This window comes from Anser cygnoides, chromosome 7 (genome assembly GCF_040182565.1).
Source record: "Anser cygnoides isolate HZ-2024a breed goose chromosome 7, Taihu_goose_T2T_genome, whole genome shotgun sequence".
Taxonomy (NCBI): Eukaryota; Metazoa; Chordata; class Aves; order Anseriformes; family Anatidae; genus Anser; species Anser cygnoides.
In genome coordinates this window covers 9,956,457-9,970,969 of record NC_089879.1, presented here as the reverse complement: position 1 = coordinate 9,970,969, position 14,513 = coordinate 9,956,457, and the positions used below count along the sequence as shown (strand labels likewise).

The 14,513-nt window shown below is 35.1% G+C and overlaps 1 protein-coding gene across 6 annotated transcripts in view; it reads left to right on the top strand.

Annotated features, from left to right (window-relative positions):
- Positions 1–14,513, top strand: part of VTI1A (vesicle transport through interaction with t-SNAREs 1A) — a 266,673-nt gene that overhangs the window by 65,850 nt on the left and 186,310 nt on the right. The window lies entirely within an intron of this gene.

Genomic DNA, 14,513 nt, shown 5'->3' with positions numbered 1-14,513 from the left:
GCAGTCTTCACAACACATGACATTTCAGGGAAACTTCAAAGGCGAAACAGAGACAGCAGCCCGAGATGTGGTTTACATATTGGGGAGACAATTGGGAGCTTATTTGCGCTTATCTTTTTTCAAGTTAAAAGGCATGACATCTACTGAAAACAGTTCCTGAGGTTTAAAAGTATACATCTGAAAAGAGATGGAATACTTTGTCTAAATTCTACATTTGTCTTAATATGCAGTTACATGTTGTCAGTTTACCCACCCGCAATGATTGCTAGCACACACTGCAGACTCCAGTTGTTTTTGTCTTTACTTTTATTCATATATGTAAAAAATATGATTTTAATAAGTATTTGTAATATATTAAATACAGATGATATATAACAAGGTTATCAGCTCAATTTTCTTGTGATCAGTTCACTAAGTGATTATACAGCTGTTTCGTGCACTCGAAGTAAACAAACCATACCCCAAAATATACAGATGAAGTAAAATTAAGGGAGAAAGCTAAATTCAGGGTCAATTATAGAATTATTTTTTATTATCGACTACTACTCTTTAGTCGGTATTTTCAAAATGTTTTTACTCAATTTTGGCAATTTATAGTTTGGGTGGTGTTCTTTGTTTTTGTTGTTGTTGTTTTTGTTTTTTGTTTTTTAAACTGGCAATAGTTAAGCCTTCAAAGTCTAATCCCCTTAAATAAAGCTTATGTGAAGTTACAGAAAGTTGCAGAAAATGTATGTTTTAACAGTGAAGTAATTTTCTGGCAGCAAGTTCCAATTAATTGATATATTCCGATGTTCTTTTAGAATCCAAGCTTTATTTAAGAGGTAAATTAAGTTGAGCCCTTGTAGAGTGTATGGCTGTGCTAAATGAGCAGTATTACTGAAGTGCCTGCATTTTAATTATTCTGGACTTAGTGCTCTGAACAATAATGAAATGTAAGTATGGAACATACAGTGTAGATTTTGGAGAGGATGGGGAAAATTACTAATGCATCATCTGCTGAAATAGGATTTAGAGATGGACATGTGATAACAATTAAATTTGCTTTCCTGCAGATTTTCAATTCAGTTCCATCAATGTTCATAGCATGTGGTGGTGTTTTTTTAGAACCACTATTTTAAATTGATCCAGAATGACTCCTGATATGCTGTAGTTGAGTCTGGATCTTTCACAAAGAAACTGTACACAATTCAGCCTGATCTTTTAGGGGAAGGGATATCTTATATCCTTTTTCACTACATTTGGAATATGATTTGTAGGGATGGTGATCATGTTAACTTCCATTGCTCATCTCCATGGTGATTTCTGAGAAATATGATTGGAGGGCAAATGTATATTTTTATGGAAAAGGTGTCTTTTGGTATCAAAAGCAGGTACAATTACTGAATTACACACAGTCCACAGTCCCATCTTTGTGTTGGTCTTCAGTTTTCATAAAAAGCTATATATATATAGTTCTTGTTGCCTGAGCTCTGTGAAGACTAGTAGTGTAGCTGTGTAAGGCATATTAGTATTAAATAATTTGGACATGATGGCTTTGGAAACATTAGCATCATTTTAATGTAGATTTTTGCAGAAGATTTTTATGGGAACAGATTATTTAGTTCCTGCCATGGACCAAGATGATTCTAGATATGAGTGAGTATAGATTAGTGCAATGAGAGAATTTACTTTTGGAGTTTCTGTATGATCACTCTGTGTTGAGGTGTCATGTTAAAATAAAACATCTCATTCTGGAGTTTCAATTCATTGTTCAGTTGACTACTTAGACCATGTCTCACCCTGGTATTTACTGTTGTTCTCTACTTTGCTGAGTCCAGCAAAATAAAATTAAAGGACTGGAGCATCTTCCATGCGAGGAAAGGCTGAGAAAGCTGAGTTTGTTCAGCCTGGAGAAGAGAAGGCTCAGGGAGATCTTAATGTGTAGAAATAGTTGATGGGAGGGAATGAAGAAGGGGAAGCCACTCTTCTCACCAATGGCAAGAGGAACAAAGTAAAACCTGTGAAATGCCATCCAAACAGAAGAAAACACTTTTTTATAGTGAGAGTGTTCAAGCAGGGGGTTGGACTACATGATCTCAAGAGGTCTCTTCCCACCTCAGCCATTCTGTGATTCTTTGAAGATGAGGATGCAAAGGTGACAACCCTTAAATATGTATTCTACTTTCTTTATATGATGTCTTTTCATAATTATGGATGTGTATGCTGCTTATTGTAATGAAGCTGGATCATTTTCACCTCTGGAATGAATCAAATTTGGGGCTTTCTTATTACCTTCATCAGCAAAAATTCATATACTATTTTAACCTGCCCCTGTGATCATCTAAGATTAATCTGACATCACGTAACTAATTTAATGCAATTTTGCATTACCATTCCTTAAACTTACCATGAGAAATTGGAAGCTTTTTTGCTTTTTGCATCTCTAAATTGATAATCCCTTTCATCTTATGTGCAGTTGTTCATACAAGCTGAGATCTGTTGGAAGGTCTGAATTCCTTCTTTAAGCAGTGCCATTGTTGCATAGGCTTCAGTGGAGTCTGAACTCGATGCCACTTATGTCACCATCTCTAAAACACAATCCGCACTGACTGTCAGGTTTTCATAGGTTGTTGGCTATGACTTGTTATCAAGGATGCTTAAATCTATGTCTAAACCTTCTGAATGACTAAGTGAATTTTAGTATATGTTAACCAGTTCCATAGTACTCAAGGCCTGCTGTAAAGAGAAAGTTATCCTAAATGCTCTCAGGGGTATGCTGCAAATGTAACAGGCATTTGAGTAGCTGATTTGGTAGGCAAGTTCAGAAGAGCATTTGGATTTTAAATGATTGAGTTGTACAGCACAAACACACATGAGGGACAGCTCTCAGGACATATAAGGAAAACCGCTGGCTGTTTGAATCTTGAAGGTCCCTGTTGTTTCTACTGAGTAGGGCAAGTATTAATAAAGGCTTAAAACACTGTGGAGTGCACTCATCTGCATGCTTTTAATCCAAATATTGTTTTGAAAAAAATTTCTCACTGTTATTTTTCTATTGTTATTGTTCAGCTTTGATGGTAGGTAGCAAACAGACAAGTTTACAGCTTGCTTCCAACACCACTCACTACTTGTGATATTAAGAGCTAAAATGGCTAATCATCATTTTGCAGCAGTCACCGTGACGTAGTACTTGAATTACCACCCTATGGTTGTGTGTATCATGTTTTCATTTGTTAACTGTGATTTCTGAGTGATCCCTTCTCTCCGTATTTCTCAGTGTTCCATAAACTTTACATCTGGACTCAAATGTACGTTATTATTTAGTTTATAGGTGATGAAATGCAACGTGTTAACAGACTTCCCAAGCTAATCCTCTGTGTCTGCTGGGCTAGAGCTACAGCCCTGTGTTCTTAATTTCAGATCATTTAGTCTGATCATATAGCCTCCATACATGAGAAGGATTTTCAAAATTCATGAAGTTTGGTTTCGGTCTAAAGGAGAGTCCTTTGAATTATTCCTAATTAATCACAAAATTCTTCCCAGTTTAGAGGGGGAGATATTTTAATTTGTTTCCCCATGCACAGGTTTTCACAACATCAAAATGAATTCTAGAGCTTCCTTATTTTCCCTGCAGAGTGTAACATAGTAAGGTATCCCTTTCTCTGTCAAGTCTTACATATTTGCTATAGACAGGACTATTTTAAATGAGAAATAGTTTAAAATTCTCCATTTAATTAATCTGAAGAGATAAAAATTAGTGTGCAATTGTAAACCACTAGAACAAGAAAAAGAAGATACCTTGTTGTGGGGGACTGTGGTAATCTGCATTTGAATTGCGTTCTATAAATTCTTCTCAATGGCCAGATACTTTCTAGGGGGAAAAAATATTTATATAGAGACTTCAACTCATTTCATGACAATGAAAGAGACACAACCATTGAATGCTGCACAAGCATTCATGGCAAAACCACATTACAAGTGTTTGAGGTACTTTTTTTTCTTCATGAACCTTAGATATTTCTACAGCTCTCAGTACATGTAATCTGAGAATGCACATTGAACTTGCATTTATTAATGATGATTACTAGATATTATGGTGTGTCTCTAAGTATCTATTTGATATCTGAGCTACCAGAAGAGTTTGTAGTTTGTGCATAATATATTTATTCTTTGCACTGAATCTTAAAATTTAGTCTTGGCTTCTGTTTTTCTTTCCTTCCCTAATGTGTAAACACGGTGTTTTAAAGCAAAGAAATTAGAAGAGAAAAACTCTATTCTTCTATTTACAGAAAATCCTTCTGAGTCTTGACTAGAGGTTGTTTAAAATATTTTTCCAATCCTTCTTACTGTTTGGATATCAGAAAAATGTGCAATTCTGGAGCAGTTAAAGGAGAAATATATCTGAGCAATTGACAGAACCACCCATATATGACATGAATAATTCTCAGTGCTAAGAGATCCAAGCAAATTTCAGTGGCTTTCACCTGTTGTAATGAATCTCCCTTTGTGGAGTGAACCATAAATATATAATGTAGTGTAGTGGTAGCCTAGCTGACAGGCAGATGGTCAGACCTTCCCCCAAAGTATGAGCACCCTTCTGGATGTGGAAAGCAAATGAGAGTTTCACTAGACAAAGAAGTGTGTTTCCTTCTTTATGAAATTGTAATTATTGTCTTATCTGGATGCAGAACTGAGAGAAAGCACACTGAAGGGATCGGTGAAGAAGCGTTAGAAGTTTTTATGAAATCCTGAAGGTTCAGAGACATTAGCATGAATAAGGAACTATTTTAATACCACTTCAGTAAGTGTCTTGCCAGATGTGACTAGCAGAACTTAATGTACTTGCACACTGTCCTCAGCAGCACGTGACAGGTTGGGATTCCTGACTCGTTTTATTGATAGTACAACCCAAATTTCAAGTTCCTGTCATGAAGGACTTTCTTCCTCCATATGTCATGGGGTGCTGTTCAGGGATCACAAATGAGATGTGCACCAGAGCTGATTTAAAGTATGTGAAACCTTAAAAATGGAATTAAGTATATCCACTAACCTGATTCCATTCCATTACAGCTGCAAAGCTAGGGGCTTGCTTTACAGACACACAATAGAGTAAGTTAAGTGTTGCCACGATCCAAACTAAAGTGTTTGCTCAGCTTAGAAAAAAATTAAATGGCTCTAGCGTCCAATGTTAATTTAACAAAAAACAAACCCTAATATTTATGCATGTAGGGCTATATTAAACTAGTGTGAAGGGTACTGCTTCTTTTGTGTTGTAATATTGTATACTTAGTAATTTGTGTTAGTTTAACATCACTAGACCTTCATATCCATGTTCTGTCTTCAGGTGCATGCATATTCCAATTACATTTGAGCTGCAAATAACTAAGAGTATGGAAATGGAACAAGTTTTGAAAATCAGGACCTTGCTTCTAGTGCCCCTTGCTTTAAATAAAAAAAAGTCTATTCCTGTCCCAGATATTTACACTTAATATCTACCTATTTCATCTCTAATGAATTATTCATACATGTATATGTGAATACTGTATGTAAAACCTTTCATTAGAGAAAGAGGGCTTCTGAGTTCTGGAGCATATACCAATATCTCCTTCTCAGGTGTTTCTTTGATATGCCAGAACATCTTTCTACTGAAATCTTAATCCAAAGTTTCTGCAGTGAAATGAGTTTTTATGCAGTTTCCAGTCACCATCAGAGAGAACTGTTTCATGATCCCTGTTTCTTCTGCTAGCAATGGTATTTCATGTTTCATATATAATTTTTTTTCTTTGCTGGCTGATTTCTATTAAAATCTGTTTATTGTTTCAGAAATTCATTTTGAAGTGGCATATTGCATTCCTCCATCCCTAAGCCCTCTGCCCTTCTTCGAAGTCCAGGCTTTAAAGTGAGGAGGAGGAAGAAATACGCAGACAGATTTTTGTTTCTGAGGATGTCAGGCCTCAGGAGTGTCCCGGATGCGTGGTTGTGGAGGGAAGCATATTAGGGTAGAGAAGTACTGCCTTGTAACAGGCGGAAGCAGCATCAGGAGGCTATGGAGACACCAAAATACTGCTTCCATTCCTTAGTGGTTTACAACGCAGTTGTTGTACTAGTGAAGTGTGTTTTATAAGTTCAGTTTGAATATTGCTTGCTTGCTGGTTTGTTGCTTGTCTAGTCACCAAATTGGCATCAAATGCTGCCGCCTCCTCTCTCCTGGCACTCCCATCCTCCTTCCCTCCAACGTTCCCAGCTCTGACCTTCCTAGCTCTATCTCCAATTTCATCTTTAATATTTTGCCTTTTCCAGATTCCTGCATGTTTATGCAAATTTTGGCACAATCCCCATTTTCCTTAGCTTTGTGCTTCCTGTTGAAGATTTGATTCAGTAGCAGTATGGGTGTTGTGTGTTTGTGGTCATGAAAAGTTCACCCAGTAAAAAACTTCTACCTCGCCTAGAGGTTTTCAAAGACTGTTCTCTCTGTATTTGTGTACGTTGTTTCAAATGCAGGATATCTGAAAATGTGTTCTGAAGTATCAGTAATTTCATGTTTGTTTGAAACATGGGTATAGGTTGTTTGAGTATATTCATATATTTGTACATATGTAAAATGCTTACTGTTATCCTGTTCTGTTATCAGGCATTTTAAGGCAGAAATAAATGACAGATAAAACACTGGATTTGTTCGGAATATGCCCATGGGCCAACCTTTCAATTCCACTTTCTTTGCATGGGATCTCCTAATGGGACTCTGCCCATGATAAAGCCTGTAGTAGGAGTTCACTGGTATTGCTATTGCTCAGATTGTATGCTTCGTTTTCTTAGCCATGTAAAAATGGTGCAGGTCAAAACAGTGGTACCACAAAGTAAGGAAACACTGAATTTTCACTAGTTGAAATATCATCTAACTACTTCAGAGTACTAAAATACTTTAAAACCTTGGGGAAAGAGGACTTTTCCAAATCCTTTTTTCAGGTGAAAAAGATAACTTATTTTGTAGACTTTCTCGCATTCTATGCAGTATTGTAAAATTACTTCTGTTAAAAGCTTATCTTTTGGATACTCAGCACCTTTTGACTTGAATTCCAAGAAAATGGATGCTTATCTTTTCACTTCCATAGGTTTGGGATTATACCATTAATGCAGCAAATAAGGAATGTCATATCTGTTCAGTAGTTCAGATTTGCTAAGGTATGATAGGTAAGAATGATCCAAATTTGGCCATTTTGTCTGCTGTCCTTGGAGAAGTCACAGTTTAATGTTCGCTATTGCTCAGTAATTCATTATTGTGCTTCATATCACAGGAAAACTCAATTTCAGTCTCATTAGGAACAGGAATCCAGAAGAATTAAGGTTGTTTAAGACTGATATTTGGATGAGCAAAACACTACAATATCTTCTTAAAGAGACTTTATTATATATAATGGAAACATAATTTTCAGATTGTGAATTCTATTCCATGCCAGCATGATGGAAACACTGTTTCAGATACTAGAAATTTTGTGCTTAAGTTCTTCCCATATGCATTCCAGACAAATAGTCGTTCAGGTTGAAATATGTATATATATTTACAAATACCTTGTGCTTGTCGTGTAACACCTGTGAATAATATTAACATCTGAATTATAACTATCTGAACTCAGAAAGTAGCTTTTAAAACATTATTTTACAAGCACTGTGTTGGACCATCTCTACCGTGCAGATTGTTCTACAGGAAATAACCTCTTACTGTATCACTGAAAACAGTGTTTCAATGTCATCTTTGGTGCTGACCCTCTTTCTTGAATTTATTTACTGGTACAGGATGGTGTTCATTGATGGAGATATTCATTGTACCTTACTCTGAAGTTCATAGCAAAGCTTTTGTAGACTTGTGTCCTAATAAAAACTTGAAGGTTTCAAGTGGTCTAAAGTTATACTACCTGCATCTTTCACTTTTGAAATAATTTAGCTACAGGGAGGTTTCCCCCTCTGGTCACATTTCAGAATTTGTTGTCCTAAAATGTTAGTACTTAAAATGTTGAGTAGTGTAATTGATGCTCAAGCTTCAGGTTTTCAAATGTTCATTTAATATTCACCTTTAGCCTTTCCTGGATTTATTTTATTGTTTGCAAACATCTTAGTTTGGAATAGGAACCTGTGAAGATGAATGTCACTTGTCACAGGAAGTATATGTTCTTGCCTCAGTTCATCAGCAGGTAAGGCAAAGCAAGAAGAGAAGGTGAACAATATAAAGAGGAATGAACAGTAGCTGTTTCTATTGTCTGAGTAAACTTTCCCTCTACCTTGGTGTGGCAAAGAGATAATGAAAAAAGTTTCAAGTTTGTCTTTCTTCCAAATATATAATCTCCTTCCTCATTTGTACGACATTCTCAGGCACAGTTCTTAGGTGTCGCTGAGAGATGTCAGGATTGTTTCTAACATACTCACGTTGTCTTATAATTCCAGACAACCTGTTTGATAGGTGGACAAAAAAAAAAATAATAATTTTTCCTATAGCAAGATGTTCAGCTTGTGTTGGTCTGAGAAGCATTCTTGGTCAGGTTTCATATTCCCTGAGAAAAATAAATTGTAGAGAAGCTGACCAAAAAGTTTTAGATAGTTACAAATTGCTAGCTAGCAATAGGATAGTTAGCTTTTAATGGATAGAATTAATATAGTTAACTGTTAATGGATGGAATTAAAATCCTGATATATTGTCCCTGGATACTTTATGCTTTTACCTGATTTCTCCTCATCTTCCATCCTATACAATACAAGTTTCTTTAGAAATTTTACCCAATGAAATGAATTGATTCCAAGTGATGCTGGCTTGGCAATGACAGTCTGTCTGTCACAACCTTTTAAAGAGCACAAGTGAGCAGAATTACAACTACAGATTGTAATTAAATCACCAAATGAATGGCTTTGTTTGGTGATTTAATTCTCCATAGAACATAAACTGCATATTTCATAGAAAAGTAGACTTCGAGTTATCATTTTGGATGCCTAAGTAAACAACATGACTTTCAGTAGTTTTTAATAGATTTTTCACTACATGGGCACCGATGATTTTGCACAGTATGAGGTCTTGTTGGGCAAAGACTCTTTATATACAACTTACATCAAGAAGAAAAGTTGATGAGCTTAGACTTGAAAAAATAAAATACACCTTAGTTGTTTTTTGTTTCTTATATATTTCTTGTTTGAAGCCTTCTACCTCTACTTCCTGTCAGGATAACAGTGTTTTCCTCCAATTGCACTAAAGAACAAAGTTTAACATTAAAAAATTATTTGTATTGAACATGCTTTTCTAGGTAAAGTCAATATCAAAGGGTTCTCATGGTAGATCATCTTTCAAGTGCAGCATTTTGCCCTTTTACAACTTAGGACTGAAGAATTACAGTTACACAAAAACCTTTTTTCTTTTGGTAGAAGTAAGAGGGGAGAAAAGCCCAAAGCTCTGTCCTGAAGCAAGACATAAAAACAAATGGTTGAAAAACATCATTCTCACCCAAGTATAGAAAGATGGAAGAGTGACTCATCTAGATACTCTTTCTTCGTCTAGTTTAAATCATGTCATAGTATTTTATGCTAATGATTTTACTACCATGCTTTTAAAATATGTATTTTTTTGCTATAATTACTGGCATTTATAGAGTAAATATATTATCAAAATGTTGCATGTGCAAACATGCAAGTTTAGTGAAGTACTGGAGATGTTTGCTAGTGTAATGTGTTACAGCTGAGGACATGACCTCTGATTTGTACAAGTATAATGCCATCCAAGTTTCTATTTGGATCTCTTCATTTGGATCTTGTTAGTACTATCTCACTTGTAAACAGTGAGACTCATTTAGGCCTAGTAGTCTTTAACATGAAATTTCCTTGAGTATTATGTAAGTAAATTATGTATACTGTAAAACTGAAGTTAATACCATTCTTATAGGGTGATTTCAACTGCTGATCTGCAGTCTTCTTTCTGGACTAACACATACAATTTTGAGTTGTTATCGCCTTGTTTTGAGATGGTATTGCTAGTTATTTGCTACAAAGTGTTCTAAGGAACCAGAACCACAAAACCATTTTCCACATCATTGAAAACTACAGTTTTGCAATTAATTTTATTTCAGTCTGTTCTAGGCTACTTACATGCATCTCTCTTCTCTTCTTTGCATCTTTTCTTGGCACAACAGTGATGCCTTGCCTTCTTCATACCAACTCGTTTAAATTAGTGGGACTCCTTCTACTGATTCTGTCATGTTTGTGTTCCATATTTTGCCAACTCTTCCTTTGCTCCTAATTTTCAGCATCAGCTGTTTATCATTGTTGTTGTTGTTCTGCAATTTGTTAATATTTAACTCATTTCACTAGCTCAAAAATGTAAATGTTAAATTTTATATGAAATTTTATACTCTTGGCCTAGCCACCACAATTGTAATAAACAGTCATGATTGTAAACATGCCCAGTGGCAGTTATTGGCAGAGCACAAATATTTCTGTATTGAATTCCAAGTATGTGTGCATGCATGCATTGATGTGCATACTGGGGAAGAGAGGTTGTCCATTTTGTCAGTATGTTAGCAAAAAGGTTTGCAAAACTGTTTCCATGAGCTTGTACTGAGGTCAAGCTCAGTGCAATGATGTCTGAATACAGGTATCACAAGTAGCTAAATGTTATGGTTTGCATTTTTGTGAAATAAATCACATAGTTTAGATTGTGTATCTTGCAAAGATAAACCTTGGTGCAAAGGTAATCTCTTACATCTGCTTGGCTGGTCTCTTCTGTGATGAGCTTTTCCATATTTCATGGCCTCTGTGACTATGAATGTGAAGACTTTGGAGAGTGTTCATGTATTTGGGGGTTTAGTTCCTGTTTAGCTCTCTTGTATGATCTAGGCAGACAAGTGTTTAGTGTACTTCAAATATGCAAAATGGTTAGATGAAGGGGATGTCTTAGTCTTTACTGTATTCATTATCCACATAGGTGCAATAACTTTTGTTTTGATTCGAAGTCTTGGAAAATATTAGTCTGATTCTTATAATTGAGTTTTGTAAGATTTCCATGTGTTGAATGTCTTAGGTACTTACTGCTACAATAATTGGCTGGAATGCCATCTTTAGAAATTTCATCCAAATGACAGATTATATTTGCTTTACTCCATATATAATTACTTTTGTCATTTTAGTAATGGGGACTGCTGTATTTTTCAGCAGTAAAAATAATATTAAGTGGAGAAGTGTTAAGTATGAAATGTAGATACCACGTTAAATATGTATTAATTATTTTTCTTTTAAAAATTGAACTGCTTTTAATTTTACGGTGAGGATATATTTTATACCCAGTCCAGAATCTATGATATTTTCTTAAATGAATTTAAAATGGTGAATCAAAGTCTTGCCCAAATGTGAATGAGTTAAGTGACAAGGTTTTATTGCATACTTATTAAAATACTCTCCACAATAAAAATTCTAGCATCAACATAATCTGCATGATATGTCACAATATCATGTACAGGATTAAGTATTTACCATAATTATTTACGATAATGTTAATTTTAACACTTTCCCTAATTTTGTCATTCCAGTTTATTCTGCAGGAAAGTCATTGTCTTAATTATTTTACATTTCAATTTACCCAGCTGATGCAGAGAAAATGCTACTTTCTTAGACTGTAGTTTAGACTGAAGAAGCAGATTAATTGTTTTAAAACAATTCTACTGTTTTATTTTCATATAAAAATGGGACAGGATGAAACTTAATTCAGTAAAAATAAAAATCCCTTCAGGATCTGAAGACACACATGCAGGTATGGCATATCCTCCTGACCACCTCTAAAATGAAAAAAAAATTAGTTTGAAAGGTTTTTCTTTGGTGGAAATGGCATGTTTTAATCACTGTGCAAACCAAGGAAGTGTTTCGTTATAAAAATAACTTTACTACTGTTTCAAAATAAGATTAAGTGCAGTTATTTAAATACACATTTTCACTTCTCAATTAAATCAAATATGTATTTCGGTATGTTTGTAAAGAGCAGTTCTTACTCTTTTATTTCATTTTCCTCGTAGATACATAGTTAAGTGCATAATCACATATTTCTTAAAATATTTTAAAAACTTGGACCCTTCAAAACAAACAAGCCCTTTCATTCTTCTGCAATGCTTTGCATAATACACTTGCACCATTTTGTAGGGGAACATAGACATGTTTTGGTAGCTGATGAGTATTCATTTTATTGAATTGTAATGAATTTGTAAATTACCAGGAGACAAATGGCTTGTTTCTGGTTTTCCTTCAGACTTATGAAGGCTTGAGTTACAGAGAAAAATCAGAATAAAAATGACAAAGGCCTGATCCATTAAAGGCAGTAGAAGTATTTCTCTTGTTTTTGATGGAAATCATGATGTAAAAAATGGGACAGAAGAAGAATTAGGAAGTCCAGAACTGTATATAGGTACTTCTTTTATAATGAACTTTATGTTAATTTGGTAAACCGTGTTAATCTCCAGTTGATATTCGGCAGCCTATAAATGAGACTTATTTTTGCTGCTGAGAAATAGCACCACAAATTCAGCGATATCCATTGCAAACTTTGGAGACATTAAATTCAGAATTAAAGATAAATTTCATGAAGCCCGTACTTATAGATTATAATATGGTGTAGAGTGTTGAAAACTATAAGAAAATGGCTCTATCCCTAACTTTGTATGGTTTTGGATTTTTGTACCATGTCAAATACGGTACTTCCATATCTCCAAAGATTAAATGTGCCCATTTTGCCTATGTAATATTTATGTATGGACAGGAAATAGAAGTCAGTATCCAGATTTGTTGACCCCTGAGATATAATATTGACCTCAGTGAGTATTAACTTCTCAGATCAATAAATGCTGTTATTGACCTCAAAGAAAAATCAATAGCAGCTTGTTAATTTGCAAACTATGACTGCAAGAAAATGGTACACATTTTGTTCTTCATTATCACGTATTTATATCTATATTTTAGCGCCTTCAGTATTTCCACCTAGAGATCATCATGTCAAAACACTTCAATCCTGGCTGTTAGAAGGTTGGGGAGACAGGCATTGTACGTTATGGAATAATTGATGAGCAGTACATGTTATTTCCCATATCTCATGAAAATAATACCCTGAACAGTATTGTTATCACCTTCGTTGTTTTCATTTTTGGGGTAGTCCAGTTCATTTCATTTCATTTTCTCTGGTGTGCTTCATCAAAACATTGCATAAAAGTACTATATTTTAGCTGCCAAAAGAACATTTCTACATGAATAATAAGGGGGATGAAAGACTGACTACTGGAAACGAGGAAAGTGAAAGTGATCACTGTAAAAATCATAATTAATATACAGTAGATTTTTCCTATTTGCATAAGGATGACAGGTTTCTAGGCAAGAATCTACTCTGGAGCAAGCTGAAGTATAGCTATCTGATTATATAAAAAAGAAAGTTTTAAATGACAAAGTATAGGCGGAGAGGTGTTATTTTGTATCATAGCAGGTCTTGTATATAAACACTGAAATGTCAGGTTTTACATAGTTTGAAATGTCTAAAAAATGCCTATTGCAGAAATTCAAATGTCATAACAGTTCTTCTGCATATATATCACTTTGATATTTAAACTTAAAAACCTCATAAATGATTTAATATTACTTTGGCCTTGTTATGATCTGACTGCCAAAAAAAGGCAGAGGCTGATTTTTATGTGGTCTGGAGAGTAGTGTTTTCATTCACAGAAGACAAAGCACGAGTCTGTCAGCCTTTTACAGTCATTAATTCTGTCTGATACATCTGCAGTGATCTTGGCAAACTGATTGCTATGTTTAAAAAACTTTTCCTTCATTAAATGGCAGCATGAGAGGTATTCAAATGCAAAAATAAGGCAATAGTATAATTTTTTCAAACTGAAGTGGCTGCAGATTTTTGCCAGTTTGGCAATACAGTTTTGCCCTTTAATACCTTGAGCTCCTAGAACTTTGTTTGTGCATCCCTGTTATCCTCCTGAGATATGGGGTCAGTGGTATTGTATTCATTTTGTAGATAGGAATACCAAAGCATGATGAGGTTAAATGAAGAGAAAAAGAAAAAGAAAAAAAAAATGCAGCACCAAGCTAGATTAATCTCTGAGTCTCGGGAATTGATGCTGGTACAGCTATGGAAGGATGTTTGTGGTGATTATGCAGCATCTTTTGTCTTACAGATGAAGTCCTGAATGGCCAGGTAAGGCAGTATCTATCCGTTGGCATTTCCTGCACAAGTCTATACATCACCCTGAATAGTACAAACAGTTTTCCTGCTTCTCTCGTTGATGTTTTGAGTCATCTTTGAGTAACCAGAGAATGTGGGATCCTACTACAAGAGACTGAAACAGAAGTGATTGGAAGAAGGTGGCAAATTTAGGGAGGGTAGAAAGTTCATTGTCACAGTGCAGGAGTAGAGAGATTGTGTCAGTCTTACAGGTTAGGATTGTCTCATTTCAGACCACACTGACCTGGAGCAGCACCTGGATATTCAAAGTGCCAAATTGTCCATCAGAATTTTAGTA